This window comes from Cebus imitator, unplaced genomic scaffold (genome assembly GCF_001604975.1).
Source record: "Cebus imitator isolate Cc_AM_T3 unplaced genomic scaffold, Cebus_imitator-1.0 Scaffold581, whole genome shotgun sequence".
Classification (NCBI taxonomy): Eukaryota; Metazoa; Chordata; class Mammalia; order Primates; family Cebidae; genus Cebus; species Cebus imitator.
This window is the reverse complement of record NW_016107896.1, coordinates 961,460-968,143: the sequence shown is the minus strand read 5'-3', so window position 1 is coordinate 968,143 and position 6,684 is coordinate 961,460. Positions and strand designations below refer to the sequence as shown.

The window sequence follows — 6,684 nt, the reverse complement described above, 5'->3', positions numbered from 1 at the left end:
AACCTCCGCCTCCTGGGTTCAAGTGAGTCTCCTGCCTCAGCCTCCTGAGTAGCTGGGATTACAGGCGCCTGCCACCACACTCAGCTAATTATGTATTTTTAGTAAAGACGGGGTTTCTCCATGTTGGTCAGGCTGGTCTCAAACTCCTGACCTCAGGTGGTCCGCCTGCCTCTGCCTCTCAAAGTGCTGGCATTACAGGCATGAGCCACCATGCCCAGCCCAGTCATAGGATTCTTTATGGCTTTCTACTCCAACCTGAGAGTGGCAGGATGCCCTGAAGAATTTTAAGTGTGAGACTGATAGGATCAGGTTTGTATCTCTTTAAGATCCCTGTAAGTCAACTACAGAGAAATGAGAGTAGATCTTGGGAAAACCTAAGAAGCAGCAATATGTAAAAGGCAGGCAAAGGAAAGGAGATTAGATCACAGACCCCTGAGAGAGAGTGGAAGTAAAGCAAGAGTCACCCATCACCAGTATTAGATACTGTCTTGGAAGAAGTAATGAGGTCAGGCCAGGCCTGGTGGCTCACACCTATAATCCCAGTACTTTGAGAGGCTGAGGCGGGCGGATCACTTGAGCTCAGGAGTTTGAGAGCAGCCTGGGCAACATGATGAAACCTCACCTCTACTAAAAATAAAAAAAAACAGCCAGGTGTGGTGGTGTGCACCTCCTGTAGTCCCAGCTACTCAGGAGGCTGACTTGGGAGGATGGCTTGGGTCCAGGAGGCAGAGGTTGCAGTGAGTTAAGATCACACCATTGCACCCTAGGCAGGACAACAGAGCCAAAAAAAGAAGTAATGGGGTTGGTTGCATGAACATCGTAAAGGTTTTTGGTGGCCATAACCAGAGCAGTTTGAGGGTAGAAACAAAAGCTAGATTATAGAGAATTCAGAAATGGGCAATGAGGAAGTGGAGAGAGTAAGTATTGACAATTTTTTGAAGAGTTGTGGCCTTGAAAAAAGAGAGGATGGGAGTTGCAAAAGGGGTGTGTGGCCAGGAGAGTTTTAATGTTGGAGAGACATTAAATTATTATTTTGGGACAGGGTCTTGCTCTTGTCATCCAGGCCGGAGCACAGTGCCATGATCTGTGCTTACTGCAGTCTTCACCCGCCAAAGCAAGCCATTCTCATGCTTCAGCCTCAGGAGTAGCTGGGATTATAGGCATGCACCACCATGCCCGGCTAATTTTTGTATTTTTAGTAGAGACAGGGTTTCACCATGTTGGTCAGGCTGGTCTCAAACTCCTGACCTTAAATGATCCGCCTGCCTCGTCCTCCCAAAGTGCTGAATTACAGGTGTGAGCGGCCTATTTTCTTCCCTTTTAAGCCACTCTTGTCTTCACTTTCCTTCCTATCCAGTCTAGATCTCACTATCTAGTTTTTTCTAAGATAAGAAAGATTTTAGAACTGGTGTGACTCCATAAATGGGTGACCGAAGTGGAAAGATGGTGAAAAACATTGGGGTTGAGGAAGTCAAGGAAATGAAAGGTTCTGATAATTGTTCTGAACTCTGGCTTGGATCAAAATCACTTGTGGGGCATTTAAAAAAATATGTAGATGGCAGACTTCACCTCTGCACATTCTGACTTAGTCGCTCTCGGGTGGAACCTGGAGTCTGTATTCACGTCTGTGTGTTTTAAAGTCACTGCAAGCGTGTCTAATGCACAGCTCAGATGGAACCACTACACGGCAGTGAGCTTCACTGGTGTTCCTTAGGCAGGGATTTTGGTACCCATGGGGTTCTGGAACCAATCTCCCATGGATAACGAGGCACTAGGAAGAACCCAAGACTGAATCAGGAGACCCAGCTTCTAGAACCAGCTCTTTCACAGTCTTTAACTTCAGGATCCTTCCTTAAACCAAAGAACTGAGAACTAAATCAGCACTTCCAAAGGTGTATTCTGTGGAACCCTAGTCCCATCAGTTGCCATAAAAAATATTTTCAAATTAAATATATGTGGGAAATAATGTATATAATACATAATATATTTGACATCCCTTTGGGGGTTTCTGGGATCTAGGATGTATATTACCATATGAAAATCTCTAAAGATTATAGGAAAGAAACATATTTAACTTTGTTGAAGCCAGCATTTTCCAAATTCAGTTTGTGCCGTTTTTGTAGCAGACATAAAATACTAATTTAGCACATGTTGGGAAAACTACAGTTAGGTAATCTCTGGAGTCCTCTTCAGTTTGTACTGAGAAAATAAAAATGGAATAAAAACACTGCTCCACTGCACCCATGCAGGGGACACTTGTTTAGATTCATTTTGTTCCAGACTCGCCCATGATCTTCACATTTCTGGAGTTTATGATACAAAGAACAATGTATAGCCAATCAATACCTTATGTGATTTTGATGTGGATTTTTTGTAAATAACCCAGGAACTGCGTCTTATTTTCCTTTAAAAATCCACTTACGGCCAGACGCAGTGGCTCATACCTGTAATCCTAGCACTTTGGGAGGCTGAGGAGGGTGGATCACAAGGTCAGGAGTTTGGGACCAGCCTGGCCAAATTGTGAAACCCCGTCTCTACTAAAAATACAAAACTGAGCTGGCCTTGTGGCATGCGCCTTTAGTATCAGCTGCTCAGGAGACTGAGGCAGAAGAATCACTTGAACCAAGGAGGCGGAGGTTACACTGGAGCCGAGATCTTGCCACTGTACTCCAGCCTGGGTGACAGAGCAAGACTCCGTCTAAAAAATAAATAAATAAAAAATCATAACTGCTGTTAATCAGAGTGTATTTTTATGGCAACTTGAATCTGTGCTCCCAAATTGCAGTCCTCAAGCTTGGCCCAAATAAGCTCTTCACTTAGTTTGCCTCAACTTCTTTCTTTTAGGTCAAATGCCTGGCATAGGGAGGCAGGACTGAGAGTGACTCTCACCCACCACCGGGCTTTCTCTTTGAAAGGGGCACTTGGCACCAGCATGAACTCCCCGGCCTCAGATGTCCCACCAGGTGTTTTGGGTAAATTCTCCTGAATTCAGACTTATCATTCTTCAGGTGAAGGTGTAGACATTATTTGGGCTGTTTTTCAGATCTTCCCTTTTCCTTAAGAGTGAAGGCTTCAATCTCTGTCTCTGGACAGGAGATGCAAGTCAAGATATCTGCAGATTCAAGATGAGATTTGGGTTAAAAAAAAAAAAAATCTGCAAAAAACTACTTTTTTTTTCCTGCCTGTGTCACAGCAGAAAATTCATGTCAAAGTGTTTCTGCCTGTGCCTCAGGATGGGAGGTTAGGGTAAGGGATTGGATTGGCAGTGTGGCTCCTATGGTCTTGTTTTATAGAGTGTGCTTTTAAGATTGCATCTGTGTTTTATTTTTGGGGTTTGGGGCTTGGTTTTTCATTTGTGACCATCACCAGCTGGGCTTGTGTATGACACTTATGGGGTGTCCTCTTGTAAATATCTAGGAAACTGGACTCACCTAACATGGGGTGGTCATAAGAGGCAGTAGCCAAAATGGGATCCTTTGAAATGTAAAGTAATTCATTTGCATGCACAATTAGTAGGGGAAAGCTGGTTTTAGAATCAAAACCTGAAGGGGGAGGTCTACTTGAGGTTTGCCCTGGCTGAAATCTGGTAAGAGGTTTGGAAAGACTTTTTATTTTAGAGCTCTGTGGTCAGAAATCAGCTTAATTAAAAGCCGATATTTAGGTTATAACATTTTCTGCAGCAGGGAAGGCCTCTCCACTTTTTTGTCTTTTAGATCCTGTTTCTGGGGATTAATAGCCAGCTGAAATCCCTTTTTAAATGTGTTCCATCCCTGTTTGCTTCCTATGTTGGCATTTTTGCTGAGAAAAATGTAAAATTTCATTGTCCTTTTTGAAAGCTTTTGTAGCAAGGAGCACTGCGGACATATTGCATAGCCTGGTATTGTGTTTCCTTCTTTTGGGGCACTGGAGAGTCAGTAGAGAGGTGAGATTTTTTTTATTTTTGAGATGGAGTTTTGCTCTTGTTGTTCAGGCTGGAGTACAGTGGTGTGATCTCGGCTCACCGCAACCTCTGCCTCCTGGGTTCAAGCGATTCTCCTGCCTCAACCTCCTAAGTAGCTGGGATTACAGGCATGTACCACCACCATGACCCGATAATTTTGTATTTTTAGTAGAGACAGGATTTCTCCACATTGGTCAGGCTGGTCACAAACTCCTGACCTCAGGTACGCTGCCCGCTTCAGCCTCCGAAAGTACTGGGATTATAGGTGTGAGCCACCACAGCCAGCCTGAGATTTTTAATTTTTAAATGTTTAGGTTCACTGCCTTCCAATTGTGCCTGCCTTTCATGTATTTAAATATTAGGCTGTAGAAACTGCAGATACTTTCTTTGTCCTGTATTCATTAACGGGCTTCACTCTGAAATCAGTTCATTCATGTTTCTGCAGCAGCTCTGATTTCATTCTTTTTCATGGCTGCATAGTATTCCATGTGCAGGTTTGTTACATAGACATGTTGCATAGTGATGAGGTCTGGGTTTCTGCTGTACCCACACTCCAGTAGTGAACACTGCACCTAGTAGGCAATCTTTCACCCCTAACCGCTGTCCCACCCTCCCTCCTTTTTGAGTCCTCTGTGTCTGTTGTTCCCCTCTGTATGTCCACATGTACCCGTTGTTTAGCTCCCATTTACAAGTGAGAACGTGCAGTCTTTGATTTTATGTCTGAGTTATTTCACTTAGGATTACGGCCTCCAGCTGCCTCCATGTTGCTGCAGAAGGCATGATTTCATTCTTTTTTATGGCTGCCTAGTATTCCATAGTGTATATATATGACATTTTATTTATCGAATCATCCATTGATGGACACTGAGGTTGATTCCATGACTTTGCTATTGTGAATGGTGCTATGATAAGCACATAAGTGCAGGTGTCTTTTTTTATATAATAATTTATTTATCTTTGGATAGTTACCCAGTAGTGGGATTGCTGGGTCTAATGGTAATTCTATTGAGAAATCTCAATTGGTAGTTCTTTGAGAAATCACTATGCTAGTTTTTTTGAGACAGAGTCTCGCTCAGTTGCCCAGGCTGGAATGCAGTGGCATGATTGTGCCTGACTGCAACCTCCACCTCCCAGGTTCGAGCAGTTCACTGCCTCAGCCTCCCAAGTAGCTGGGATTACAGGCACCCGCCACCACGCCCAGCTAATTTTTGTATTTTTTAGTAGAGACGGGGTTTCACCATGTTGGCCAGTCTGGTCTCGAACTCCTGACCTCATGATCTGCCCACCTTGGCTTGCCAAAGTGCTAGGATTACAGGCATGAGCTACCGTACCTGGCCTTGACTATTTAATCGTAGCCATTCTGACTGATGTTATGATATTGCCTTATATAGCCTTGTGGTTTGAATTTGCATTTCACTGTTGATAAGTGATGTTGAACATGGTTTCATGTTTGTTGCTCACTTGTATGCTTTACTTTTTGATGGAGTTACTTGGTTTTTTTCTTGTTGAGTTACTTGTAGATTCTAGATATTAGTCCTTTGTCAGATAGCATGATTTGCAAATATTTTCTCCTGTCATGTAGGATGTCTGTTTACTCTGTTGAAAACTTTTTTTGTGGTGCAGAAGCTTTCTAGTTTAAGCCCCGGTTCTCTATTTTTGCTTTTGTTGAATTTGCTTTTGAGGTCGTAATCATAAATTCTTTGCCAGGGCCAATGTCCACAAGGGGTTTTCCTAGGTTTTCTTGCAGGTTTCTTACAATTTCAGGTCTTATGCTTAGGTTTTAATTTAATCCATCTTGAGTTAATTTTTGTAAAAAAGATGGTAAAAGATAGGGGTCCCTGCCGGACATGGTGGCTCACACCTGTAATCCCAGCATTTTGGGAGGCTAAGGCAGGTGGATCACGAGGTCAGGAGGTTGAGACCAGCCTCACCAACATGGTGAAACCCCATCTCTACTAAAATACAAAAAATTAGCTGGGCATGGTGGCACATACCTGTAATCCCAGATACTTTGGAGGCTGAGACAGGAGAATCACTTGAAGCAGGGAGTTGGAGGTTGCAGTGAGCTGAGATCGCGCCATTGCACTCCAGCCTGGGTAACAAGAGCGAAACTCCGTCTCAAAAAAAAAAAAAAAAAAAGACAGGGGTCCTGTATCATTCTACATGCGGCTATCCGAGTTTTCCAGCATCATTTATTGAATAGGATGTCTTTTCCCCATGTATATTTTTGTTAACTTTGTCAAAGACCAGTTGACTGTAGGTATGTGGCTTTATTGATTGATTTTGTATTCTGTTCAGTTGATCTGTGTGTCTGTTTTTGTACCAGTACCATGCTACTTTGTTTACTAGCCTTGTCGTATCATGTGCAGTCACATAATATGATGCCTCCAACTTAATTTTTTTGCTTAGGATTGCTTTGATTATTCAGACTCTTTTTTGGTTCCTTATGAATTTTAGGATTGTTATTTCTAATTCTGTGAAAAAATAACATTGGTAATTTGATAGGAATTGTGTTGAATCTGTAGATTGCTTTGAACAGTATGGCCATTTTAACGATATTGATTCTTCAAATCCGTAAGCATAGGAGGTTTTTTCATTTGTTTATGTCATCAACTATGTCTTTCATCAGTGTTTTGTAATTCTCCTTGTAGAGATATTTCACATCTTTGGTTAAATGTTTTCCTAGGGGTGTGTGTGTGTGTGTGTGGGTGTGTGTGTACATATTTATGTATATATGTATACAT

General features: G+C 42.6%; 1 protein-coding gene across 6 annotated transcripts in view; it reads left to right on the top strand.

Annotated features, from left to right (window-relative positions):
- The window catches only part of ZNF713 (zinc finger protein 713), a 65,196-nt gene that overhangs the window by 19,247 nt on the left and 39,265 nt on the right, over window positions 1–6,684 (top strand). For 2 of the 6 annotated variants that reach the window (XM_017516379.2, XM_017516377.2), the window contains exon 1: window positions 2,792–2,972. The exons of the other annotated variants lie outside the window; for them this stretch is intronic. The gene's annotated coding sequence lies outside the window, so the exon portion shown is untranslated. Of the gene's footprint in view, window positions 1–2,791; window positions 2,973–6,684 lie in introns of those variants that run through there. 6 annotated transcript variants of the gene reach the window in all.